This window comes from Dunckerocampus dactyliophorus, chromosome 5 (assembly GCF_027744805.1).
Source record: "Dunckerocampus dactyliophorus isolate RoL2022-P2 chromosome 5, RoL_Ddac_1.1, whole genome shotgun sequence".
NCBI classification, from domain to species: domain Eukaryota; kingdom Metazoa; phylum Chordata; class Actinopteri; order Syngnathiformes; family Syngnathidae; genus Dunckerocampus; species Dunckerocampus dactyliophorus.
In genome coordinates, this window is record NC_072823.1 from 11,839,374 (window position 1) to 11,852,672 (window position 13,299).

Sequence of the window (13,299 nt, forward strand, 5' to 3'; positions counted from 1 at the left end):
CTGCTGCGTCAAATTTTTTTTAAAATTAATTAAATTATTTATTTCTCTTTTTTCAACAACCAGCAGAACATGGACTGAGAACATTGCAAAACTGTTAATTTTATGGCAAAGTTGCTGAGAGCACTTAAACTGACAGTCTAAAACAGGGGTCGCCAACCTGTCGATCGTGAGTTACTAGTTGATCTTTGGGAGTTTGCTGGTAAATGGCACATTGGCACACTGGAACATTTGGGAAAAAAAAATGTATTTTCACATCAGTGGCCTCACCTCCCGGTTTACACCTGGTGTACTGTGGTGAAGTTAGTTTTACTTTGGACGTTGGCTATTCGGCTCCTGAGCTCCTCTGTCACGGAGCGTGACTGGAAGCTTGCATTTAGCAGTGCATGGGGTGGGTGCGTGTGTGTGTGTGCATGTGTGTGCGTGCGACTCAGGCTGGATGAGTATATTTTCACCGTGTTGTGTTCCGCCGCTTTAATGTAAGGACCATTTTACAATGACCACCGACGACGTGCAAGTTCTGAAAGGAAAAAAGACGAGAGGCACGTTTAGCCTTGCACTCAGCTCCTATCAACGTCACATTTAAGGTTACTTTTACCTTCATTGAAGATGTGATTCTTGACTGTTGTCCCCGAAGACATCATGTGGCAGTGAGACAAACCACCATCTTCCTGTTTTCCCATGAGTTATTTATTGAATTTAATCATGTTTCTCACCTCAATAACCTAAAATAGAGAGTTAACTGCTGATGACATCATAGGCGGACTTGGTTCATCACAGACTTCTGTTTCTGGTCACTATTTTGCAAGCGTGAGGAGAACGCAGCAGAAAGGAGACAGTGCATGAAGTTGTTCATTGCTCTGTGTGCATTATATAAACAAATAAGCAATTTGATGATTATTTTGTGCATTAAGAGTGTTTAATCTTGGAGGTTTCATTGGTGTTCCAATCCCCACACGGTGCAGCGGTGAAAGCCTGTCACTGTGAGTGGGAATTCCCCCTAAAACTAGGCTTTATCGTTGGTTGTATGTATTTTTTTTTTACTTTGGATACTGCTTTATCATGATTTTTAAACTTTCCCCTTCAATTTGGTATTAAATTAATATGCAGACTTAAACCATAGCCATTGTGAGTAGACAAAAACAAAGTAAAGGTCAAATTCAACCCATTCAAACGGAAGCATGCCAACATGAGACTGGAATAAAATATATGTAGGATGATTAGTTATCTATTTATTAGTTATCTATTTATTAGTGCTCATGTGAAACCTAAAAATGTGACCATGCAAAATATAAATTTTTGACCCGGAATTACTATAAAATAAGAAAAAGTTCATGATTTTAAGTGTGCAGGAGTAGGGGGGACATGACATGACATGACTGTAAAAAGTTTGAGAACCACTGATTTAGAGAAAATCGCAAAAATTGAGTTACTTTTTAACTGTGTTTCTGTTACCTCAAATGAATGAAGTATCAAAGTATTATTGATGTTTGGATCTGAGAATCTATCGGAGGTATCCATATTTCAGTATCGATCCACACTTCACTACTTTCCTCTCTCTGGAAGGAAGCAAGCATCTTCCAGCTCACACATGCCCCCGCCTTTTCACAGTGAGGTGGAGTACAGCAATACCTCAGAGTATGACATTTCTCTGTATTTTATTGTCTGATTAGCAATAATAATGATAACAGACTTACAACAAAGACATTACACTGGAGAGAAAGAAAATAGAAAATCATGGTGTATAGTAAATGTTTCTGCAAATATATTGGTGACATGCTGACAATCTTCTATCCACTGCACTCAGCCTGAGAGAGAGAGAGATTGCCGCATTCTCATCTCAGTTTTCTGCATTTGATCAGGAAATTCAGAGTCTGCAATTTTTACTTAACAAAATGTAAAACATTATCGGACTCATGCAAAAAATACATTTGTAACACAGTTCAATTGACAAATAGGAATTTTAATTTGATGTTACTTGTTTTTTTTTTTTATAACAACAGGTGAAGCAGAGTCTGCCTGCCCTGTCACCTGTCCCCTTTCCTCTGTCTATACGTCACTGGTCCTGGTCCTATCTATTGCTGGGTTGCACATGACATCACTTTGGACACCCCTGGTTTACAGTGTTTTTAGGAACGTGCAAATGCAACAGTAAGAATTTGAACAGGGTCAAGATTAAGTTCCTTATTACCTGAAGTGCAGCATTAATAGTTGCAGTGTGTAGCACCGGTCTCATCTCTACTGAACAATGTCAGCAGGCTGCTTTTATCTTATCTTTGTCTGTTTATGGAGTTGAAGTGTTCAGGTGCACCACATCTGGGGTCACCTCAGCGCATACAGACGATGCTTTCTGCTTCCACGCTGTTTGCCTCGTCTTTTTGTCCAATTTTGGCAGACTGTCCCTCGCTGGAAGTATTTACAGTGTAGGAAATGTGACATTACGTTGTAGGAAGGGCTTTTCGCCAGCCTGAACAGGCACAAATGCTCAGAGCAAGATGAATTGCAAAACTGTAGTCCATCAGGTCGGATTGACCTGTGAGTTTTCTCACTCTGTTTTGGGTCTATTTCGCTACAAGACCATTTAATTTGACAACGTGGCCAACAGGTTTGCATGCATACAATATATTGTGATGTCTGTTTGCACTGCTATACATTTTTCACGAACTGAGAAAGAAATTCATATCGCCCTAATCCTTGTGTCAATCACAGTTGCACCTTTGTTTGCACTGTGAGCCTGATGCTTGAGTTGAACCAATCAATATCGTGTGGAATATCTGCAGTTCCTCAGGACAGGATGTGGTAATCCACTCCTCAGCATTCACTGCCACATTCTTGGTATGTTTTCTCTCTCACCTGCTCTCATTTATGTGTATTATATACCTGATCTTGAAGCTATGCATTTTTCTTTTGACATTCAAAATAATGACATACCAGTCACATACTTAGGAGGATAGTACAGATATTGTTCATTGAGTAGAATCACAAATGGTTGCGTGTGAGGATGACTGAACAACTGACATATTGTAGTATGGAAGAGATCAGAAAGCATCGGATTAGAATGGTTTGAATAAAGCAGAATAATATATAATACTTTGATTCATCAGTACAGATTTAAGTATCAGAAGATAATCATCAATCTCAGCAAGATGTGAAAAAACTAATAAAGTTGCTTTATTAGAGCACAGAGTTTTGAGCACTGAGGTCATAGTGGGTGTTATGTTAAGTGGATAGAATGCTGGAGGGCAACAGAGTCAAGCTGGCGGGGTGCTGGAATGCTGACTTCCATCTGCATCACTCTCTGGTCAATGATGCAATTGTCTGTCAGAAAGCACTGGGCAGGGACACTGTGGCGTGAGTGGTAAAATAGAAGTTTAAGGAGTTCAATATAAACATATACATCCCAGCACATACTGTATTGGTAAAGATGTTGGTCACTGCCTGGGCGGTACATATCAAAATGTGGACGATGAAAAAAACGTAAAAACAAATAAACAAAATAAAATTGTCCTTTCTGCAGCACACCTTTTGCCCCCAGGAGCCTCCGTTCCATCCTTTTTAAAGTTTTTGGTAGAATAAAAGCAAACTTGTTCTTAAATAGCTCTCATTTGTAATTGCTTTTTTTCAAAAGTAGGAAAAAAACTGAAAAAAATAGTGAATCAAATTTTTTGTGAAAAAAAAAAAATCAGATTTTATTTTTAGGCCACATTGCCGATCCCTACCACTAGCATAGTTGATTGTAGGTTGTTTTTTTTTTCCAACAAAAATTACAGCCTCTACTAAAGTCACTGCATATGGGGTCATACTCGGCATTCATTCATTCACTCACCAGGTTATTCAGGTGTACTCTCTTTTAGAAGTATGAAGAGCAGCTCTGAGTTAGCACCATGGTAATACATTACCTGCTGCATTGTTTTCCTTTGCAACCATGGAGACTGCCAACATGACAAACAGTGCTCAGGTGAAGGCCTCAGGTGGCTTAACACCTCATCACTGTTAACATCTGGTCAGAAGAGAGAGAGGCTGAGTGAAGTCAAACTGGAAAGAAAACATTACTATAGAGATTACTATAGTTGTTTAAAAGATGGACTGTAATTGATTTGGATGACTGACTTGCAGGAGGAGGTGCCAATATTAAAGCCTGAATTACTACTACTGTCAAATCAATGAGTTTTACTGCCGCTTGCATTTCATATTGTTGCAGATAAGTTAAAAATAAATATTCGTACAATCCAAATACACAAAACAAAAAAATTTAAGAAGCTAAAAAAAAAAAAGCACATTTTGGTAAAGGAATTGCTACAATCTTTTGCTGTAACTTCTTCTTTTCACTTCATCGAGGAAAAGGCTTCTTGAGACGTCATCTGTACTTCTGTGTAGAAGGTGTCGGACGTTTCGCTCCTCATCCGAAGAGCTTCGTCAGCAAACTAATAAGTGCTGGTAGCTTAGGCCTTAAATACAGTAAGAGTGGGCGGAATTGGTGTGCCAACACCCTCCTCCTATTGGTTCGTTACACTAAGCCTGGGCGGAGCAGTGGTATAATCCTATCCTGTTATTCACACCTACGATAAAAGGGAAGTGTCGCTCCCTGAATTGGGTATGAACGACTCTGATACTGGCTTGTTAGCATCTATTGTTCTGGCTCGGCCCTGCCTTCACCTCATTTGCAAGACTAAGAGCTGTGGGTTTTGGTCTCAGTAACCTGCTGAACACAGGGTCCAAATTGAACCTCAAACCACCATTCCGATTCAATGATGGGTTCTGTTGTTTGACAAAAATAGCTTCCTTTACTCCTCTTTTCACTTCATTTAATTAAGTCATTGAGGAGCATTTAAAACGGACTGTCTGCTTGTAGGCTTCATATGGTGTTGGCTCACTTGTTAGTGTCGGCCAGGTAACTTGACACCATGTGCTCAAAATGGCTAGCTACAGACAGCCTCTGATTCTTATACGTGCACACGCATACACATGCAGAGCCAGGTTTGAATCTGGAATTCTGGTTATTCAGGTCTGATTGGTTCTTTTAGGTATGTGACACGAGAGCACCTGTTATCTTCTACGCTCGTGCAAACAAATCATGCCGCGTTTGAATAACTTTGACAAAATTGAGCTCATCGGACTGGTGCCAAAATTGACTGGATCACAAACGTGACTGACCTTGACTGAAGTCAAGGTGTAACACCTCTGCACAACAACACAACTTGAGGTGTATGGTATTCGTAGAACTGTGTTTTGCTTTCACTATCCACACAGTACCACTGAGCATATGTTCTGTCACTCAATGGAAGAAAGAAAGCATGCCAAAAGTTGACGCCAGGTGTGAAGATAAATCAGGTACGGATTTGTCTAGAAAAAATGACTTGACTTTGTGATTGATTCTTTGATTTTTTTTTGGTCCACCAGAATAGTACACAACAGAATTTTGTGTCATGTGTCTTTTTATAGACAATAATCTGAAGCGACACCATCTGAAGCACAATTTGGGGTGCTGACAAATTCTGATTTACATACATTTGGCCATCATGAGCCAATTGCACGATTGGATGTTATGATTAAAAGCTTGGATGATATGAGTTTACATGTACTAGAAAACAAACAAACAAAACAAAACTAATTATTGCATACATTGGTTGAAACCAGCTTTTTAAAAATGCATGTAAACACCTTAATTAGATCCTGTTAAGTTGGATTAACACATGTAGACACATGTGTTACTAGTCTGGCCCATCTGACACCCAGCTAAAATTAAATATGTAGCCCCTGAACTAAAATTAGCTTGACACCCCTGTTTTAAAGCAAGCATAATTGTTTGGTTCTTCATTATCATAATGTGAAAAATATCTCTTGAAGGTTAACGGAACAAAAGGGATTGATCGCAACTATGGAAATTGTGCAATTTTCAAAAAGTCTTCATCCGCAGTGACTTCTGCACAGACTCATCACAAAACGGGTGGGCCTAGTGGTTAGCATGTTGGACACAGTCAGGAAATCTGGAAGATCTGGAAGATCTGGGTTCAATCTCACTCTGTGTGGAGTTTCCATGTTCTCCCCGTGTGTGGATGGGTTTTCTCCAGGTACTCTGGCTTCCTCCCACATTCCATGTGGGGTGTCCGATATTATAGCAATCTAATGTGTCTAATTTATTATGTATTGTATAAAATTAAGACAGTAACTGACTGAAAACACTAAGGTGGTGGTGGTTGATGTCGCTGCCGCATCGTGTCTTTGGGAATAGTCCCGTCCCCAATTGAAAACCTTGAAGGGTTTGGTATTTTTTTACATTAAGTTGTATGACGTCCCCATCGACGGTCTAGTGCATCAACAGTAACTTTTCCACCCACTTTGTCCCATGAGCCGAGCTCTGGTCGGTGTTTGGTGTTTAAGAAAGCAGTTCCGGCGAGTTGGTGGGGTCACTTGAGTAATGCGTTTTGCTTCTCAAAACAATATGCGTTCAAGAGAGTCATATGTTTGAATCACAAAACTGTTTTCCACAAAAAAAGTCAGTCCTCACAATCGCTTTGTGTTATTTTCTTTCCCTTTGTATCACTGCATGCTGTTGCATATACATTGTTGTGTATGTGTTTCACAGTGTTTATGTGCACGGACGGCGACCACTGCAAAGCGAGAGTTAAAGTGAGAGTGGCTAGAGTGGTATTGTCAGGAATAAAAATATCTGAAAAAAAAAATGATGCAGACTTGCAATTAGCTAGGATTTAACAAGAAGAATGTGTCGCCCTATATATTCCATCGCTATCCTATCACAAACATTGCTATTAGGAAACATTGGCTTCTTGCCATATTGGCTATAGTGTAATGTGGGAAACAAAGTGGCCAGGACTAAACAACTTCATCTCTCCTTTCTTTTTGTCAAAGTAGCTTTAATAGTGCTGCAAGTTAGACACACCTGTGCTATGATAAAGGGCTAATTTGCCTCAAGACAAAAGTGACTCCGAAAGGGACAACAAAAGAGAGACTGAAGTGTGTGGCGAAGGAATAATGAGGCTGTTCAATTGTCAATCAATCAATATTTATTTGTATAGCGCCTTACCAACCGCAAAACAGTTTACAAAGCGCTTTACAAAATGCAACAAATCACGCAGTCATAAAAACAGAAATAAGGTCCGCATACACAACAGCACAGACAGTATAATTCTAAACACAAACTATGTGTCAAAAGCCAGTTTGAATAGGTGTGTCTTTAGCCGTGATTTAAAAATGGATAGTTCTGTTATAGAGGATAGACCAGGTGTACAAGAGTTCCAGTTTTGTTGAATTGTACAAGTGTAAATGAATGTTCCTTGATGCAACTTGTTCAGCATGTTGGAAGTAAACTAAACCTAAACGAGCGTTGCATTTAATCAGTGAAAGTAAGCGTGCTGCTTGTCCACAATGATAAGGCATTATAACAGTTATAGTTAGGGGGCCCCTGATACTTTTTCACTTCTGATACCATACCAATATTGCAGCTTGAGTATCGACCGATACCGATATTGATCCGATATCAGCACAAATCATACATACTTTTATTACCTATTCTGTCGTGTGGAATGTTAGAGAAGGCTTCCTCAGGTGATATTACTCAAACAATAATCAAGTAGGTATGACAAAAACGGACCCATTTACTTCTTGATGCATATGGGTTAGAGTTTTATCGACAATGTAATGGTGAATAATCACAATGTAGCGAGGCTCGAGGTGTTCAATGAAGCGTTTAAACCAAACATTATTCACCCCCGACAGGGGATGGCTCTTTTCTGTTATAGCTAATGACCAGTGGGAGTTTCTCACGATTTGCAAATGTTTCGGGCAGGATGTTTGAGCCACGGTCTTGTGAAAATCCTCATGCCGATAAGGTTGGTCGTATTAAACTTTCCGGGTTCTGTGTCACCACGGGAAACTTGTGCATGAGCAATGTGAAAGTTTTGCATTCAGCTGTAACATAAGACTTTTCCAGACTGTAATGAAAAATGCTGCCACATGACCAACATCACTCCTACTCCTTTCTAAACACGTGAGCACTCACTGATCACGTGGGCTCTGCATGCTGGATCTGGCTGTGCTGGAGCAGACTACTTGTAACGAAGTGCTGATATAATAATATACAGTAATCCAATAAGCAGGATTTTTTTGCTGATGTTGGACCAATATCCGATATCAATATCTGATTGGAACACCCCTAGTTATACTTTAGCAAGTGAACAACAGTTAACAGTTAACAGTTCATGTGGATGTAAACTAATTAATTTTTAATGATACATGTGGAAAAAACTGCCGACTATGCACGGGAGACAATTGACCAAAAAAGTCCCTACCACATTTAGTTTACGATTACTTTTAGATTAAAATGTACTTAGTTATTGTATGTTTGTGTTGTAACGGCACAGTAACTGAATTATATGAACGATTCTTGATGTAACTTAACTGTTCCCACAGTTAATTATGTGAATAAATTGTCGATATAATAACAGTTTTAATCTAGCATTCACTGGTACATGTAAAGATGACTAAAACCATGTTAATATTCTGTATTTTACACTACTCAGTTTTTTTTGTGTTCATTTGAATAAATAAATAATATTCACTCATTTTTTTGCACTCCTTTCATTGAATTCTACATTCTCTCTCCTGTGCCCTCAGTGGCCCACTGTGGTGTCAGTGCTGTGATGGTACCAAGCCCCGTCGCCACCCTCCTCTAAGTCGTTCCTTTGTTTTCTGTTTCATTCATATACATTTCTATCTCCTCTTTCGACACTGCTACCCAGTGTGCCCCCCCCCCTCACTCCAGAAGCCTTTGTCATTGACCTCCGTTACATTATCGTACAAGTTTATTCAGTCATTGTTCTTTCTCCAGCTCAGATACATAAATATGTGTGGTAAGGTAGAAGGGAATGCAGTAAGCCTTTCTTAGTCAATAATTAACCAAAAATCACACACATGAAAGTCTGTCAAGGTTCAAAAGAAATACTTTTCAAAGGGATACTTTGATAGATAACTTTGTTTTGAGAGTTGAATAGTTTTATTATTAGTGCAAATGCTAGAACAGAGGAGAAACCTTTTCACAAAGTGATTGTTGTCATTCTAGATATGACAATAGGCCACCCAAGGGTGGGTGGTGTCCACTTTCCATCCACTCACAACTTAAGAGTACATGTACACAAGCACGTCTTGGATGCCAACAATCACTGATCTCCCTCTGCCTGTTTGCCTTCTGCCTATCAACGAATACTTACTGCAGAGCTGATTTGGGCACACACTGTCCAAAGAATGTAAATAAAATGTATTTACCGTTTAAAAAAAAAAAAAAACACAAAAAAACATGTCAACTTTTTGTATGTTGCATTATTGTTTTGCTGTCTGACAGGACTTATACAGACAGACACACAGACTTTATTGATCCCACAGGGAATTTTTGCAAAATCGGTGTGGCCTGATTACCACCTTGCTCTAAGCAGCTGAGCTAACGAGGCAACTACTATTTCCTTTTAATACAACTTTCACTGAGAAACATGTATGTTGTTCAAGGGGGAAAAATTCAGACGAGAAACAGAGTGCACCCTTGGTGAAGTTGTCCCCCCCAAACACACACACACACACACACACACACACACACACACACACACAAAAAATCTTATAACCATTCTTCTTATTGACACTCACTCAAAATAGTGAATAAGTTGAAGATATAAAAGATTTTTTTGTGTGGAAGATGTATCGCATGTCATTGTGTAGAAGCCAGCTACAGTCAGGAAGTTAGAGATAGTCCATGAAAGATGATTTGGGCTAAATGTATCATTGAGGCAAAAACATACTGTATATATTTTTAAAATTCCCAAGAAAACCAAATCTATGTGATGCACGTGCGTGCCATGCCTTATAAATCTTTCTACAGGCTGTGTGACCGACATGTGGTCATGTGGGTGTATTGCAACGAGTTCTGATTGTTTAGATTTACTACACTGGTCAATTATTTGTAGAATGATAAATTACACTAAAAGTGACTGATATGACCTACAAGAAAAAATAAAACTACAAAGCATTAGAAGGGTCCAGACAGCTTAGTACTACTAAATACGCTTATTCAATGTGAAGGAAATTACTCTTGAATAATTTACCAAACTAGTAAGTTCAATAAAGTATGTTTGTATTTAAGCTTAAGACTAATGTGGTGTTGCCAAAGGGCACAAGTTGCATTAAACAACTGAAGAAACTCTAGCAACATGAATGTGCATGGCAGCACAAAAGATGGGTCATTGAAGCATGCATATATGCTTTGGCCGTAACAGTTGTCCAGTACAGAGATAAAACACAAGAGATCGTAAGTCTTTTATCCCTAAAGTTGAATCTTAGCTATAGAAACAATGGTTCTTCAACGTTAAAAATTATTATAGCAAGCATGGAGGAAGTGGGGGAGAGAAGGATGTTGGCTAAACTGACATCCATCATGGACAACACCTCTCACCCGCTACATGACACTGTGGGTTCCCTTAGCAGCTCCTTCAGCAGCAGACTGTTACACCCACGGTGTAAGAAAGAGAGGTTCCGCAGGTCCTTCATACCGACTGTTGTCAGGCTCTACAACACCTGCACCACCTGAACCATGTTGTAGTCACTGTGTCACTATGTATTCTTTACTTGCGTATCTTGCTTGCTGCTGTAACAAGTGAATTTCCCTGCCATGGGATTAATAAAGTACAATACATACATACATACATGACATTAATCAATATACATTTAAATATAGGGGCAGTACTAGGCCTGTCACGATAACAAATTTTGCTGGATGATAATTGTACCACAAATTATTGCCAATAGCAACATTATTTTGAGAGATTGTTTTCATTAATGTAATGATAATATATGGCAAAATAATGCAAGCACACAGGTGGCCTAGTGGTTAGCATGTTGGCCACACAGTCAGGGGATATATTTAATATATTAATAATAAAGTAACAAAAGAAATGTCATAAAAAACCCAATGAAAATAAATTGACTTTTTTTTTTTCTTCCATGAGACATCAGCTCATTTGCGTATACACTTCATTGATTGACGTTCATCAACATGGTGTGCGGTGTACGCTGTTTACGTTTAATGAGGTGTAACATTCTGTCGGAGTTTTGTTAAAGTACATGTTTTGGATGCAGCAAAATGCGTTTGGTGCACAATGATGTGTAACGGTGAAATGTAAGTTTTGTATCTAATTGTGAAAATTACAATGCGCAAATGGGCTGAAATTGACATCAGATTGTTTTTTTATACATAACAGGTACGAAGAAAGTATTCAATCGTGTAGCACACGACATGCACAGCTAGCAAGTGCACACAAGTGCTGCTGCTGTGTGTGCACTGTGTGTGTCAGTTTTGTATTCATGCCTTACCCTTGATAAAAAAAATAGGTGTCATGCTTATTTAGTTTGATTTTGGTATTGGTTTATCTGGAAAGTTATCTGAGGGTGCTTGGCTGGAGGAACGGTGTTTATATAGCTATGGAGCGGTTTCGGTAGACCACAGACATGAACGGAAGCTCACGCTGTCACGCTGCACAGTTTCATGTAGTTGAGGTTTGTGCATACCAGACCAGTTAAAGGCTGAGAACGTTTTTGCAGTTAACTTGCTGATTGGAGCGCAACACCGGTAGCTTACAGTACAATACAGTGGACGCCCTTAAGTCAACAAACCATCTACGAACAGCTTGGTCCACAGTTATTATTGCAGTCAAACCTCAGTTTTCATGATTAATCAGTTCAAAAGGGTCAGTCTAAAATTAAATCATATGAAAACTGAAACAATTTTCCCCCCGGGAAACATTGGAAATCCAATGAATCTGTGCCAGACACCCACAAATGTTCACACAAAACACTTATAGTTTTACATGCAGAAGACAATTTGCATATAAATCACTAAATAAACATTTAACTTATTTTACTTGATTTGAAGACAAATGCAGCAAGGTAGAAGGGGAGGACAGAGCCACACGGATGGCACTTTTGCACTTTGCTCTGAGTTATTTATTGAATTCAGGAGGGTTTCTCACCTTTTTATCAAAGTACTGGCACTTGCAACTGCAGGGGTGCAGCTATTGAATATTTTAGTTATTGAGTATTCTACTGAAAATGTGCTGTTGTGGTACATAAGTGATGCGTTACAGTGGATACACGTCAGGGTGTTCAACTTGCTTTTTAGCTACATTTAGTTTTCCTTCTCTTTCGTTGCATAGTCACATTTTCTCGCCCCTTCAATCTTCCTGCGCCATCCGCTTCCTTCCTCATCCTCAGCCCGGGTGACTTAAGCACATTGGTGATGTAAGCGATTCCTCAAGGCAGAAAACAATCCTTGATTATTTTTTGTAATTGAGGTACTCAAATTATTCGAGGAATCGTTGCACCCCTACTTTTGCAACTTTCTTCTTCTCATTGTGGGTTAAAAAAAAATTTGCGTCCAGACTGTGCTGGATTAGTAAATAGATGCATCCACACGAGAATGGATCACTGAGGGAAAATGATGTAATACAAAAGGCACACCTACGTGTGGCGCTGTAAACAGACACACAGACCGAACCATGTGACACACCAAACTACAGAAGAAGAAAACGCATGTGCATCAGTCCATCTTCCGCTTTCCAAGGCTCATCTCTAATTACGACAAAGTGGAATTACTTCTGCGAGTCATTTTGGAGTTTATGACAACAAGATATCAGACGAATGTCGACGAGTCATGTCAGTCGAAATATATAAAATATGTTGGCTTGTGGTCAAAGCTGACTTTTGGTCAAGACAACAGCGTTGCGATGGGTCGGGGAGGTCATCATTTTCATAAAGCAGCGGCGTGCATGTCTACAGAGAAATGACAACCCATGTTTTCAGATTTTCAAATACTGGAAGCAGTTTTTCAAAACTACCATTTTAGGGCACCCAGGACGCCGTTTCCGTGTGGATTAAAAGGCTGAAACAATAAAATACTTTGCCGTTTTTACCTGAAAACATTTCCGTGTTGATAGCCTTTTAGTTAGCAAAGAACTACTGAGTCAAACGTTACGATAACGTCATAGAGGGGCAATGGACAATGACTTCCAACTCTGGTTTCCAGTTAAAAGGCATACTAACAGGCACATTTTGTAATCAAGACACATTATGAACAGTCACCCACAGTGTATTAATAACACCACAAGACTGAGTCACCAATGCGTGGAATTTTTTGTTTGGACACTCAAGTCTGTGGAATGATACACAAACAAGTTTGTGTAACAGTCTCATTTGTGTATACCAACTGAATGTGTCTTACAGGATACAGTAGTTTTGTGTGAACTA

At 39.3% G+C, this 13,299-nt stretch overlaps 1 protein-coding gene across 1 annotated transcript in view; it reads left to right on the forward strand.

Annotated features, from left to right (window-relative positions):
* The window catches only part of fa2h (fatty acid 2-hydroxylase), a 33,891-nt gene that overhangs the window by 9,328 nt on the left and 11,264 nt on the right, over positions 1–13,299 (forward strand). The gene's annotated exons all lie outside the window — the stretch shown is intronic.